A 16,544-nucleotide genomic window follows, 5' to 3' on the forward strand; every position below is an offset into this window, starting at 1 on the left:
CTTAGACTCGCATCCATCGAATCAGTGATGCCATCCAGCCATCTCATTCTCGGTTGTCCCCTTCTCCTCCTGCCCCCAATCCCTCCCAGTATCAAAGTCTTTTCCAATAAGTCAACTTTTCACATGAGGTGGCCAAAGTACTGGAGCTTCAGCTTTAGCAGCATTCCTTCCAAAGAAATCCCAGGGTTGATCTCCTTCAGAATGGACTGGTTGGATCTCCTTGCAGTCCAAGGGACCCTCAAGAGTTTTCTCCAACACCACAGTTCAAATGCATCAATTCTTCGGCGCTCAGCCTTCTTCACAGTCCAACTCTCACATCCATACATGACTACTGGAACTTGGCCTTTAACAACAACAAAAAAGACATTTCAGCTCAATTCTTATTGAGTTCAGTTCAGTTCAGTCACTCAGTCATGTCTGATGCTTTGCAACCCCATGGACTGTGGCACTCCAGGCCTTCCTGTCCATCACCAACTCCTAGAGTTTACTCAAACTCATGTCCACTGAGTCAGTGATGCCCTCCATCCATCTCATCTTCTGTCATCCCCTTCTCCTCTTGCCCTCAATCTTTCCCAGCATCAGGGTCTTTTCCAATTAGTCAGCTCTTCGCATCAGGTGGCCAAAGTATTGGGGTTTCAGCTTCAACATCAGTCCTTCCAATGAGCACTCAAGACTGATCTCCTTTAGGATGGACTGGTTGGATCTTCTTGCAGTCCAAGGAACTCTCAAGAGTCTTCTCCAACACCACAGTTTAAAAGCATCAATTATTTGGCACTCAGCTTTCTTTATAGTCCAATTCTCACATCCATACATGACTACTGGAAATACCACAGCCTTGACTAGATGGAACTTTGTTGACAAAGTAATGTCTCTGGTTTTTAATATGCTGTCTAAGTTGGTCATAACTTTACTTCCAAGGAAAAAGCATCTTTTTATTTCATGGCTGAAATCACCATCTGCAGTGATTCTAGAGCCCAAGAAAATAAAGTCTGCCACTGTTTCCATGGTTTCCCCATCTATTTGCCATGAAGTGATGGGACCAGACACTATAATCTTTGTTTTCTGAATGTTGAGCTTTAGGTAAACTTTTTCAATCTTCCTCTTTCACTTTCATTAAGAGGCTCTTTAGTTCTTCACTTTCTGCCATAAGGATGGTGTCATCTGTAGTTATTGATATTTCTCTCAGCAATTTTGATACCAGCTTGTGCTTCATCCAGCCCAGAATTTCTCATGATGTATCCTGCATGTAAATTAAATAAGCAGGGTGACAATATTCAGCCTTGACGTACTCCTTTCCTTATTTAGAACCAGTCTGTTGTTCCACATCCAGTTCTAACTGTTGCTTCCTGAACTGCCTACAGATTTCTCAAGAGACAGGTCAGGTGGTCTGGTATTCCCATCTCTTTCAGAATTTTCCATAGTTTATTGTAATTCACACAGTCAAAGGCTTTGGCATAGTTAATAAGGCAGAACAATTCCTATTAGCTTATTCCATGTCCAACAGCAACACTTGCTCAATTCAAGGTGTTCCTATTCCAGATCTTGGTTTAGGAAAGACACGGGAGGTCAGTTCTCTAATGTGTTCCAGAAAGTCATTAACTTGTATTCCAGCAAGCTTCTTCCTTGTTATAAGGGTTAGCACAACGTTTTTACTGTTGTTCTTGTTTTTATCTTCTTATATGAGGTAAGAATCAAAAGCTTTTCTTAATTTAATAATTTAATGAATTTTAGTGAATGAACCAGTCAATTTATGAACCACTCAACCTACTAACCTAGTTCATTACAAGTAACATGTGTCTAATAATGTGCACTTCTCTATTATATTTGTCCCCTTTAAATGAAAACACTATTTAAATCATGTATTTACTATTTTGTTGCCTTTTCATTTTTAGTTTTAGTTATACAAATAGACTATTTGTATTTCAAATATATTTAGGATTTGACAAAATTTTGCTTTTCTTAATTCCATTCTTTTTTCTCTTAGGCATACATTGGCTCCTTGTTTATTCATATAAGATGGCTAGGTTTGATGGCTTGAAAACCTTTATTCTCTCTTTTAGCATCAATATTGGTTTTGTGTATAAATATAAAAGAATAAAATTATATTCAAAGTAAGTCATTCAACTAATTTCCTGGTGCAATGATGGAAAGATATGTCTTATTTCACCTTGACGTGTCTCAGATATTAAGCTTCTTAGACTAACCCATTCAAAATTTCATCAAAACTAATTTTTCTTACTATATTTAATCATAATAAAATATTACTGATTAATCAAATCATACTGATAAAAAATAACTTCTAAAATGCAGACTTACATCACAGAGTGCCAGACTGGACTTCTGCTGAGCTAGAGGAGTGGGATGAGGGGAAGGAAGGGAGGCTCAAGAAGGAGGAGATATATATTATGGTTTATTTATGGCAGAAAACAGTACAGCATTTTAAAGCAATTTTCCTCAGATAGAAAAATAAACAAAGTAAAACAACATGATCTCAGTGATCATAGAAACAGAAAAAAAATGAAACTTACAGATAGTTACAATAAAATTTAAGCTATTTTCACTTGAAAATTTAATCTGTAAGAGAGTGCAGTTGTTGACATCTGCTTTATATATATATATATACATATATATATAAATTTATTTATTTTAATTGGAGGTTAATTACTTTACAATATTGTATTGATTTTGCCATACATCAACATGAATCCACCACAGGTATACACGTGTCCCCATCCTGAACCCCCCTCCCTCCTCCCTCCCCATACCATCCCTCTGGGTTGTCCCAGTGCACCAGCCCCAAGCATCCAGTATCATGCATTGAACCTGGACTGGCGATAAGTTTCATACATGATATTATACATGTTCCAATGCCATTCTCCCAAATCATCCCACCCTCTCCCTCTCCCACAGAGTCCAAAAGACTGTTCTATACATCTGTGTCTCTTTTGCTGTCTTGCATACAAGGTTATTGTTACCATCTTTCTAAATTCCATATATATGTGTTTGTATACTGTATTGGTGTTTTTCTTTCTGGCTTCCTTCACTCTGTGTACTAGGTTCCAGTTTCATCCACCTCATTAGAACTGATTAAAATATATTACTTTTAATGGCTGAGTAATACTCCATTGTGTATATGTACCACAGCTTTCTTATCCATTCATCTGCTGATGGACATCTAGGTTGCTTCCATATCCTGGCTATTATGAACAGTGCTGCAATGAACATTGCGGTACATGTGTCTTTCGATTCTGGTTTCCTCGGTGTGTATGCCCAGCAGTGGCATCTGCTTTTAAAGAAAAACTCAAAACAAGAATATTTTAATACATAAATTGACTGTGAAAAGATATTTCCTAGTATTTGCATATAAGCTAAATCAGTTTTTGAAATAATTTTGCTGTTGAGATATTTGGAAATAGATTTAAATTACAGTTGAGTGCTCAAGGTTAAAACCCAAATGTCATCTGAGAACTTTAATATTCACCTACCTCTAGCCTTGGGATCTTAGACCACTAAGGTTGCTCATCTAAAAGTATTGCTGTTATGTTTAATTAAATCAACTAAAATTAAAAATAATGAAATTAGCAAGGCATAAGACATTCACTCTTTAGCAAACACTAAGCTATACAATGGAGAAGGACATGGCACCTCACTAGTATTCTTGCCTGGGAAATACCATGGATAGAGGAGTTTGGTGGGCTACAGTCCATGGAGTTTCAGTGGGCCAGCCACAACTTAGCAACTAAACCACAACCAGGCAATGCAAACTTAACCTAAATCTGGGAACCACAATAAGGGGGCAGCTGGGTGTTCTTTGGAAGGAATGATGCTACAGCTGAAACTCCAGTACTTTGGCCACCTCATGCAAAGAGTTGACTCAATGGAAAAGACTCTGATGCTTGGAGGGATGAGGGCAGGAGGAAAAGGGGACGACAGGATGAGACGGCTAGATGGCATCAGCAACTCAATGGATGTGAGTTTGAGTGAACTCCGGGAGTTGGTGATGGACAGGGAGGCCTGGCGTGCTGCAATTTGTGGGGTTGCAAAGAGTCGGACATGACTGAGTGACTGAACTGAACTGAACTGAACTGAACTGAGGCTCTTCACATCAGGTGGTCAGAATATTGGAGGTTCAGCTTCAGCATCAGTTCTTCCAATGAATATTCAGGGTTGATTTCTTTTAGGATTGACTGGTTGGATCTCCTTTCAGTCCAAGGGATTCTCAAGAGTCTTCTCCTCTTATTTATTTATTTATCATTATTGCTATTATTATTATTTTACTTTACAATATTGTATTTGTTTTGACACACATCAACATGAATCTGCCACGGGTGTACATCGAGGGGCAGCAGCGTACGGTGAAGGACGCAGGCCGTGGAGTTTGAACCCCTTGAAAGATTGAAATCATGGCAGGTCTAGAAGCTGATGCCCAGTTCCATTTCACTGGTATCAAAAAATATTTCAACTCTTACACTCTCACAGGGAGAATGAATTGTGTGCTGGCCACATATGGAAGTATTGCTTTGATAGTCTTATACTTCAAGTTAAGGTCTAAAAAAACTCCAGCTGTGAAAGCAACCTAAACAGATTCTGAACTGTACATTATCTGTTAAGTTCCCATGCCTGAAGAAGCTAATGTCAACTCATCATGTGATACTCAATTTGTACAATAAATTATGAACCTGGAAAAAAAAAAAAAAAACCCGAACCCCCTCCCACCTGCCCCCCCCCACCATTCCTCTGGGTCATGCCAGTGCACCAGCCCCAAGCATCCTGCACCCTTACAGCTTAAGTGAGCTACTTTCATTCCTCAAGATACCATACTGTTTCTCATGTTTTCTTTCATTTTGCTTCTTTTGCCTTAAAGATCCATACTTCCCTCTGTACCTGAATACTCCTTTCTCACACCTTATTAAATCCTGAGATGAGCCCCTTATGAGAAGTTAGAATTCCTAGTGCTTAACACAGTGCTTGACACAAAATAACCAAGGTGTACAAGCTTGCTGATATTATGAATGTTTTGGAAAATGCCTAATCTTCAGTTCCTACAATCTATAGGAAGGATTATTTGAAATCAGCCTTTCCAAATTGAATCTCCAACTCCTTTATGTATTAACTGTGAAGGCTTAAACAGTCACATAATTTCCTTAAGTCTCAGTTTCCTCATCTATATAATAGACATAATAGAAATCCTAATTTATTGAGTTGATGTGAGGACTTAATAAGTTCACAGTAAGTGCTGCTTGGTAGCATTACAGTTTATTTTTCAAGGACAATAAATTATTTTAGGAAATGATAGGTTTTTCTAACATGAATTTCAGTATATTTTTCATTATCTAAAAGGTACACAGTATACAAAAGTCATATATAGCAAATGCATTTTATGAATAAAACTTAAATTCTTTTGTCAGTTATTCACACCTGAAAGCCTATGAAATAGATTCAAGAATGAAAATCATCGCTTTCTATTTTTAAAATCATGATTTAGCAGACTCACTTTCTACAAAATTAAGTGTTTTCTATTTCTTAAGAACTCTTCCTCATGTTTTAGCATGCTGCCACACACACACACTTCACATTATCCAGTATTTTGTACAGTCTATAAACATAATTGATTCTCAATGATATTAACACATAGGCAAACGTTCTCTTTTTACCCCATTTTCAAATAGCTTTGTAATTAATTCAGTGAACAAAAATAGATTGACCCACCCAAGTGGACATTGCAGAAACTTTCTCATCATTTTAAATAAACTCACCCTAGTCACACGAAAGTACTATATAAAGATAATTAGAAACCAGTAACATAAATTAATCTGCTAAATCTATATTTCACTTGGTCCTTGTCTGGAATTTCCTTCCATACAAACTTTTTCTAGTATTCATTCTGCTGCTTAGGTTTACATGACATTTTGCTCCCATCTTTTTCAATAAGTAAAGGTGAAGGTGAATTTGCTCAGTCGCGTCTGACTCTTTGTGACCCCGCGGACTGTAACCTACTAGGCTTCTCCATCCATGGGATTCTCCAGGCAAGAATACTGGAGTGGATTGCCATTTCCTTCTCCAGGGGATCTTCCCGACCCAGGGATCAAACCCGGGTCTCTCACACTGGAGGCAGATGCTTTAACTTCTGAGCCACCAGGGAAGCCAATGAGTAGTGGTGATAAAGAGAAATGTTAGGGTGAGTATATTATTTTCTTTATGACAGTAGCCCCAACTCTAATACTTTACTCAATTAAATATATATATTCATTCATTTATCCATCAAGTACTGTGCAATATATTACTGAGAAGTTTTTAGTTCTACACCCATGAACTTTATTTGGCATTGAAAACACAAGAATGTTCAAAAGAGACATGGTTCTTGTACTCAAATTATTTCAATATTATAGAAGAATAAAATAAAATATTCATTTGGTGTATTTAGAAATAATAAATATAAATGATTAATTGGATGAGCTATGAGCTTTTATTACCCTAATCAATATGAGAAAATTAGAGAGCGCTTTCCTGATGACATAAAATTTCTATGCAAATCTGAAGAATGAGTAGAAGTTCACTGAGTAAAAGAGGGAGGGAAAATGTTAACTGAAAAGACAACAACAGGTAAAGTAGTCGTGAGTAATGAAGGAGTCTGGTACATTAAGAGGCTTAAAATCATTTCATGTGTTTATTAGCCATCTGTTTGTCTTCTTTGGAAAAATGCTTGTTTGGTTCTTCTGTCTATTAGAGAAATGTGAATAAAACCTACAATGAAGTATCACCTCACACTGGTAAGAATGGCCATCAAAAAAAAAAAAAAAATCTAAAAGCAATTAAAAAATGGTGGAGAGAATGAGGAGAAAAGGAAACCCTCTTGCACTGTTGGTAGAAATGTAAATTGATACAGCAACCGTGGAGAACATAGTTTTCCTTAAAAATAAATAAATAAATAAATAAAACTACCACATGATCCAATCATATGGGTCAACCCCACTACTAGGCATACACCCTGAAGAAGCCTTAATTGAAAGACTCATGTACCCCAAAGTTCATCACAGCATTATTTGCAATGGCTAGGACATGGAAGCAATCTAGATGTCCATTAACAGATGAATGGATAATGAAGTTGTAGTACATATTTACAATGAAATATTACTCAGTTATAAAAAGGAATGAATTTGAGTCAGTTCTAATGAGGTGGATGAACCTAGAAACTATTATACAGAGTAAAGTAAGTCAGAAATAGAAAAACAAACATCATATATTAACACGTATATATGGAATTTAGAAAGATAATACTGATAAACCTATTTACAGGGCAACAAAATAGATGCAAAGATAATAATAAACTTGAGGACACAGTGGAGGAGGGAAAAGGTGGAGTGAATTGAGAGAGTAGCATTGAAACACATAATTAGCATATGTAACATTAGGTAGCCAGTAGAAATTTTCTGTGTAATGCAGAGAGCTCAAATCTGGTGCTCTGTGACAACCTAGAGGGGTGGAATGGAGTTGAGGGTGAGAGAGAGGTTCAAGAAGGCATAATATATGTACACCTATGGCTGATTCATATTGATGTATGACAGAAACCCACACAATATTATAAAGTAATTATCCTCTAATTAAAAATAAATAAATTTATTTTTAAAAAAGGCTTAAGATCTTCCAGTCTTTCATCTTCTTGTGGGACTGCATGGCAGATGAAATGTGTGGGAATGAAACTCCAGTAGTAGTCTAGTCATGCTTATATACAGCATATTAATGATTTGAGCTTTTTTTTTTGAGTTTTGTGATTGGAGGTTGAGGATGAGGCCAGAGGGAGCATGATCAAGTATCACCTATCTCATATCTATTCTAAAATATATTAAAGACTTTGACTGAGCAAACCGAGTATAAGTTATTAATACTTCTCCTAGAGTGTCAGCTGTGCTGGTCCTTTATACAGTGGCCCTAGTGTATACATGCATATATTAACTGGACACCTTTTATGGAAATTAACTTAAAGTTATTTCCTTTTGTCTTTAAATGCCAAAATTTTATCAAATGCATATCCCTGCCCTCTATTTTCACTTCAGTCACCACAACTGAATTACACATGAAGCACTTTTTAAGTTCAATAATACACAAGACAATGAAAGCATGATGGAAACTGTAAAACAGTCAGTTTCTAATATTGTCTTTATGAGTCTAGGGATTATGTAAAAGAAGGTCAGATCAAAATATGCTACTGATTTTAAAAGCAGCAATTATTGAGGATATATTATTCCAGGCATCACACTGATACCTGACCTACATTATCTACTTTAGTATTTCTCAAAATAAGCTTCATAGACCATTATCACTATAACATATTTAGCTAAAATGTATACAAAAGCCAAATAATTTTGGAAGCTCATACTAAAAAGTCAAATATTAAAAGTTCAAACAATTCCTGAGTGGTTATTTAAAATTAATCTAACATTACTTAGGCTACTAAACATTTCTTTTTCACAGCACTTAATAACAACCCACCTAACTGGTATTACACATAATAAGCTAGGGGGAATGCTAATTCTATTAAAATTTCACAGTCATGAACTTCTCTGTTCAGCCTTGTTGACATTCCTTGTATTCCAGTGAAAATGTCCAACATTCCAGTAAGGCATATATCATTTTCTATTGTTTGTATTCTTTGAATTCATCCAAACCTCCATACTGACAATGTGCTATTTTATTTCAACCTCACTACCCAAGTCGTTGATCATCTCCTTTTTTTTGCGGGGGGGTGGGGGGGTGGGGGTGGTAAATTAATTTATTTTTTTATTGAAGGATAATTGCTTTACTGCCTTTTCTAGTTCAACCTACTGACCCTTCTGAGGGTAGCACATACATAGAAAAAAAAATTACATAGGAGATGTCAGTAGCAAATGGTTATATACAGTGATTAGTATATTATCTACTTGTTTCTAGTCATTGTATGTTTCCATTGCCAAGGGTAAGATATTTGAGGCCTTCACTACTTTCCCATATGCTGTATCTAAATATTTTTGTTTTCCATGAAGCCTTCAGAAGCTCTTTTACTTTACTATTTATTGATGATTTAAATGTCTTTGAGATCATCATTCACTAAATGAATATACTTGTCCAGTTCACCTTCTTTTGCCTGTGGTTCACTGTTACTGCAACCCTCAACCTGGTTATTCCACTAACAGATTTGATTGAATGTGTCTCCTCCTCCATCCCCTAAGATTTTTATCTTCTGCGTTATCTCCAATATTGGAGAAAGTCTACTCCCATTTGTTGTCAGTATCTTCCTTGGTCATTCTCAAAATTTTTATACTCCGTTTTCTATACAACTAATTCAACAATATCCCTTTTCTAAATTACTGCAAAATTTCCCACAAATCTCCAATCTTTCCTTCCTGGAATTCCCTATTCCCTGTAAAACAGCAAGAACAAACCTTCAAAAAAATAAATATGGTTTAACATACCTTCATTGGAAGGAATGATGTTGAAGCTGAAGCTCTAATAGTTTGGCCACCTCATGCGAAGAGCCAATTCATTGGAAGACTCTGACACTGGGAAAGATTGAGGGCAAGAGAAGAAGGGAGTGACAGAGGATGAAATGGTTGGATGACATAACTGACTCAATGGGCATGAGTTTGAGCAAACTTCAGGAGATAATGAAGGACAGGGAAGCCTGACAGCCTGCAGCCTGCAGTCCATAGGGTTACAGTTCATAAGGTCACAAGTCAGACACAACTTTGCGACTGAACAACAACATACCTAGTTCAAAATATTTCAGTGTTTTAAACCATTCAAAATCAAATGCAAACTCCTAAGCTGATACAGACATCTCTCTTTTGTTTTCAAGTCTGGCTTGTCCTTCCCTATTATTACCCTTCTCCACAGAATACTCTTCCCATTTTTCATTTATCTAATATCTTCAGATAATTCAACACAAAATGGAATCCTAGCTTCTAACAGGAGAAGGCAACGGCACCCCACTCCAGTACTCTTGGCTGGAAAATCCCATGGACGGAGGAGCCTGCTAGGCTGCAGTCCATGGGGTCCGCAAAGAGTCAGACAAGACTGAGCGACTTCACTTTCACTTTCCATTTTTATGCATTGGAGAAGGAAATGGCAACCCACTCCAGTGTTCTTGCCTGGCAAATCCCAGGGATGGCGGAGCCTGGTGGGCTCTCGTCTGTGGGGTCGCACAGGGTAGGACACGACTGAAGCCACTTAGCAACAGCAGCAGCAGCTTCTAACAAAATTTCTCTGCCCTTAAAACTTCATTCAGTGGCCCCTTTTTGAAATTCCATTGTATCACACATCATATTATAATTGTAGTTTTACTTAACTGTTATGAAAATTTAAGTTTCTTAAGGGCAGGGATTTTATTTAACATTTTATACACAGTTCTGATGATTCCATGTTGCAAATAGTGGGAGACTAGTTAATATTTTCATACCAATTGTAGTTATTACATGCTATTCATAGAGATATTAATTACTTTTATTAATATTTACTAGAAAATCTCTAATGGGAAATGTTTTCATCCTCAGTTATTAAGAACAAAAATGAAGTAGTTGTAACTTACCGTTGAATTTCCTGGCTCAAAATTTGATGCAATTTCCATTAAATTTTATCATATATAATCAGTCAAAGGCTAGATTCCCATATAAATAAGTTCCATTCCAATGTCAGGGCTTTGGCAGGTGAGTAACTTCAGCAAGCCTCTATTATTCAAATTTTAACTCAAATATATTATGAAAATATATATTGCAAAGGAGTCAGAAAAGAGTACCTAAGGATAAACAGATCTATGCAAAATCTTTTATCATGAGTTGCAGTAGTATCTCAATTTTTTATATCAAATGTCTTCTAACTGAAAATTATGTTGTGCTGCTTGAATAATTTAAATGCATTTTAAAGTGACTTGGGATGTGCATCCCCAATATTATTCTGCTACTTTATTTGCTTTTCCATTCTCTAAATTTTGTTTTGTTATAATCACAACACTTTAGAAGCTCAGTCATTATGCTGATTTTGAAAGTTCTCATATAAGTATGAGGCACTCTAATAAAAGGTCATCCCAACCTTAGTGATTTAATGAAAATAAAGTGAAGAAACTTTAGTCTTCAAAGATCTGACAGACATGTCCTTCTATTTTCATTGCATTTCTCATGCTCAGTATAGAACTTAGATTTGCCTTCTCAAAGTCTATTAGAGAAATGCTAAACTTCGACAATAGGTTTGAAGCAATTGCTGTGTACATTTTGTACATTTGAACTGTTGGACATTGGACTATATTATCTAGACATTTTATTTACCTCTAAATTGATTTGGCTTTAATATATTATTTTTAAGGCTATTTGAAGCTCTAACACTAGGTTACTTTCAGTTGGGGTATTGAATTTCATATACAGAAATAAATATCTGGTACTACAAAACTTGAGTCCAGTTGTTGCTGTTTAAAAATCAATATCTGTGTGTAAGAGAGAAATGTTGGTAGAGGTGAAAATTGTTTTTAATCAGAATGCTAGCAATCTGGGAAGATGGTGGACTAAGTAACCCCCAAAACCATCTCTGAAGATTCTGTTCAGTCATGGAAATTTTTAAAAGGAAAAAGGGGAGTGATTTCTGTTAATCACTGGGATAAAGGGTCACAGTCTTCACTGTCTCCCATGATGCGCAGGCTAGTGTGCAGACTTGTCGACTTCTTGCGTTTTTTCTTTAGATATTATCCTGTTCACACTGTTTGTGAAATGGTCTCTGTTTTAGTCTCTAAGTCATGTCCATCTCTTTTGTGAACACATGGACTGTAGTCAGTCACTCTTCTCTGTCCGTGATTTCCTAGGCAAGAATACTGCAGTGGGTTGTCATTTCCTTCAGCAAAGGAACTTCCCGATCCAGGGATTGAACTAGGGTCTCCTGCATGGGCAAGCATGTTCTCTACCTCTGAACCAACAGGGAAGCTCCCTGGGCTATATTCAATTAAAAAAAAAAAAAAGTTGTTCAATTGCTTAGCCATGTCCAACACTTTGCAACCCCATAGACTGCAGCACATGAGGCTTCACTGTCCTTCACCTTCTCCCAGAGTTTGTTCAAATTCATGTCCATTGAGTCAGTGATGCCATCCTCCTCTGTCATCCCCTTCTCCTCCTGCCTTTAATCTTTCCCAGCATCAGGGCCTTTTCTAATGAGTCAGTTCTTTGCAATAGGTAGCCAAAATATTGGAGCTTCAGCATCGGTCCTTCCAATGAATATTCAGGACTGATTTCCTTTAGGATGGATTAGTTTGATTTCCTTGCAGTGCAAGGGACTCTCAAGAGTCTTCTTCAACACCACAGTTCAAAAGCATCAATTCCTCAGTGCTCAGCTTTCTTATAGTCCAACTCTCACATCCATATATCACTACGGGTAAAACCATAGCACTGACTAGATAGACCTTTGCCAGCAAAGTAATATCTCTGCTTTTTAATATGCTATCTATATTGGTCATAGCTTTTCTTCCAAGGAGCAGGCATCTTTTAATTTCATAGCTACAGTCACCATCTGGAGTGATTTTAGACCCCAAGAAAATAAGGTGTGTCACTGTTTCCATTTTTTCCCATCTATTTGTCATGAAGTGATGGGACAGGATACCAACATCTTTGTTTCTTGAATTTTGAGTTTTAAGCCAGCTTTTTTCACTATCCTATTTAAGGAGGTTTTTTAGTTCCTCTTCACTTTCTGGCATAAGGGTGGTGTAATCTGCATATCTGAGGTTATTGATATATGTCACAGCAATCTTGATTCCAGCTTTTGCTTCATCTGGCCCAGCCTTTAGCATGATGTACTCTGCATAAGAGCTAAATAAGCAAGGTGACAATATACAGCCTTGACATACTTCTTTCCCAATTTGAAACCAATTCTTTGTTTCATGTCCACTTCTAACTGTTGCTTCTTGATCTGCATAAAAATTCCTCAGGAGCTAGGTAAGACGGTCTGATATTCCCATTTTTTTGAAGAATTTTCCACAGTTTGTTGTGATCCACACAGTCAGAGGCTTTAGCATAGTCAATGAAGCAGAAGTAGATGTTTTTCTAGAGATTTCTTGCTTTTTCTATGATCCAACCGGTGTTGGTAATTTGATCTCTGGTTCGACTGCCTTTTCTAAATCCAGCTTGAACATCTGGGTATTCTCAGTTCATTTACTGTTGAAGCCTAACTTGGAGAATTGTGAGCATTACTTTGCTAGCATGTGATATAAGTGCAATCATGTAATAGTTTGAACATTCTTTGGCACTGCCTTTCTTTGGGATTGGAATGAAAACTGATCTTTTCCAGTTCTGTGGCCACTGCTTAGTTTTCCAAATTTGCTGTCATATTGAGTGCAGCTCTTTTATAAAATCATCTTCCAAGATTTGAAATAGCTCAACTGGAATTCCATAACCTCCACTAGCTTTGTTCACAGTGATGCATCCTAAGGCCCATTTGACTTCACATGCCAAGATGTCTGGCTCTAGGTGAGTGAGCACACATTTGTGGTCATCTGGGTCATTATGATCTTTGTTTTGTATAGTTCTGTGTATTCTTGCCACTTCCTCTTAATATCTACTGCTTCGTTAGGTTCATACCATTTTTGTCCTTTTTTGTGCCCACCTTTGCATGAAATGTTCTCTTGCTATTTCTAATTTTCTAGAAGAGGTCTCAAGTCTTTCCCATTATATTGTTCTCTGTTTCTTTGCATTGTTCACTTAGAAAGGCTTCCTTATCTCTCCTTGCTATTCTTTGGAATTCTACAGTCAGATGGGTGTATCTTTCCTTTTCTCCTCTGCCTTTTGCTTCTCTTCTTTTCTCAGCTATTTATAGGTCCTCCTCAAACAACTATTTCCCTTTTTGCATTTTTCTTGAGAATGGTTTTGATCACTGACTCCTGTATAATGCATGAACTTTCATCCATAGTTCTGTCATAAGGGATTTGATTTATGTCATTCCTCAATGGCCTAGTGTTTTTCTGTACTTTTTTTCAATTTACTTCTGAACTTTAAAATAAGGAGTTAATCATCTGAGCCACAGTCAGATCCCAGTGCTCTTTGTGCTGACTATATAGAGCTTCTCCATCTTTGGCTGCAAAAATGTAATCAATCTGATCATGGTATTGACCATCTGGTGATGCTCATATAGAAAGTTTGTCTCTTCTTCTCTTGTGTTGTTGAAAAGGGTGTTTGCTATGACCAGTGTGTTCTCTTGGCAAAACTCTGTTAACCTTTGCCCTGTTTTATTTTGTACTCCAAGGCCCAACTTGCCTGTTACTCCAGGTGTCTCCTAACTTTCTACTTTTGCATGCCAGTCCCCTATGAAGAAAAGAACATCTCTTTTGGACATTAGCTCTAGAAGGTCTTGTAGATCATAGAACTGTTCAACTTCAGCTTCTTCAGCATTAGTCATTGGGGCATAGACTTGGATTACTGTGATATTGAATGGTTTGCTTTGGAAATGGACAGAGAACATTCTTTTTTTTTTTTTTTTTTTTTTTTTGAGACTGCACCCAAGTGATGCATTTCAGGCTCTTTTGTACTATGATGGTTACTTGATTTCTTCTAAGGAATTCTTGCCCACAGTAGTAGATGTAGTGGTCATCTGTATTAAATTAACCCATTCTGGTCCATTTTAGTTCTCTGATTCCTAAAATGTCAATGTTCACTCTTGCCATCTCCTGTTTAGCCACTTCCAATTTACCTTGATTCATGGACCTAACATTCAGGTTCTTAGGGAGATTCTTAGCAGCTTCAGACTTTACTTTCACCACCAGACAGATACACAACTGGGCAAAGTTTCTGCTTTGGCTCAGTCTCTTCATTACTTCTGGAGCTATTTCTCTGCTCTACTCCAGTAGCATATTTGTCACTTACCAATCTGGGGGATTCATCTTTCAGTGTCATATATTTTTTGCCTTTTCATACTGTTCATGGGGTTCTCAAGGTAAGAATGCTGAAGTGCTTTGTCATTCCTTTCTCTAGTGAGCATGTTTTGTTAGAACTCTCTACCATGACCCATCCACCTTGGATGGCTCTACACGGCATGGCTCATAGTTCCATTGAATTAGACAAGGCTGTGATTCATGTGGTCAGTTTGGTTAGTTTCCTGTGATTGTGGTTTTCATTCCATCTGCCCTCTGATGGATAAAGATAAGAGGCTTGTGGAAGCTTCCTAATGTTAGATACTTGTAGGGAAAACTGGGTCTTGCTCTGGTGGGCAGGCCATGCTCAGTAATTCTTTAATCCAGTTTTACTCTGATGGGCATGGCTGTGTTCCCTCCATATAGTTTAGCTTAAGGTAGGGGTAAGCCAGCAGACTTCAGCTTCCAGGACTGCTAGAGTCAGTACCCCTGACCCAGAGCAGGCCACTGTTGACCCTTGCCTCTGCCAGAGACTCCTGGACACTTACAGACAAGTCTGCTCCATCTCTTGTGGGATCACTGCTTCTTTCTCCTGGATCCTGGTGTGCAGAAGGTTTTGTTGTGCCCTTCAAGAGTCTGTTTAAAGGTTATTCAGCTCTGTAGACTATGACTGGTGTTGAGTCAGTGTTTGTTTCTATGCTTCAAATTAAATCACCTCTCCTCCTTCTGCTTCCGGTTGAATAACTCATATCATAACAAGAGGACTCCCAGTGCTCTTCTACTGAATGTCAGATAAGTTTTGCCAAAGTTAATATTCAGTTCCCTGACTCCCATTTGGATTTCCAGTTTCCTTGCCTTGTAGCTTATATGTCAAATCTGGGTTTACACTAGATCGTCTTTTTTGTATAGCATACTAATAGCTCACCTTGTATGATTTAGATTCCTGACTCACAGTTGGGGCACCCATTTTGTGTTCTTTCTTCATTTTTTTCCCTCTCAGCTTCAGTCAGTCTATTGTGTTTCCAATATTGTCACAGTCCTTCTCTGTTCAGTATCCTGTGTCCATAAGGGACATATTTTCCGCTTTTCAGTAGTTTTTCCCAAGACATGGGCAATTTTAACTGCCTCATCTATTTTATCTTCTCTTCAGGTCTTTAATTCCTAGAGTTTCTGCTTGCTCTGCTCCATTTCATATATATTAGGGTCATAATTATTATTTGTCATCCTCTCTGGTTTCTAAATAAGAAAATAAAAATATCCACAGGGTAGCCACAAGTAGAAAAAAGAGATCAAGGTATTTCCTTTATTAAGTGATACCTAATAATTGCCAAAGTACAGAATTTGTGTAAGGTAAAATAGATTGAAGAAAAAAAAAATGTGTTACTTTAAATCCAAGTTGAACTTTCCTATACTTTCTACAAAGTCAAGATATTTAGATCCACTTGAAAGATACATGAACTTTCAGAGAAGTACTGATTCATATTCATCAAGATTTCTGTAGTCCAAAAGATTTCACTTCTAAGAATTATCCTTAGTAGCAGAAAAACTACAACATAGAGAAAGTCAGTTAGTGCTTTCTCAACATAATATGTTTTTGCCTTATTAAAGATGTCCATATGGAAGCAACCTAGATGTCCATCAGCAGATGAATGGATAAGAAAGCTGTGGTACATATACACAATGGACTATTACTCAG

The 16,544-nt window shown here is 37.2% G+C and overlaps 1 pseudogene; it reads left to right on the forward strand.

The window, feature by feature from the left end:
* On the forward strand, nucleotides 4,342-4,693 carry LOC102189491 (annotated as a pseudogene).

This window comes from Capra hircus, chromosome 11 (genome assembly GCF_001704415.2).
Source record: "Capra hircus breed San Clemente chromosome 11, ASM170441v1, whole genome shotgun sequence".
Classification (NCBI taxonomy): Eukaryota; Metazoa; Chordata; class Mammalia; order Artiodactyla; family Bovidae; genus Capra; species Capra hircus.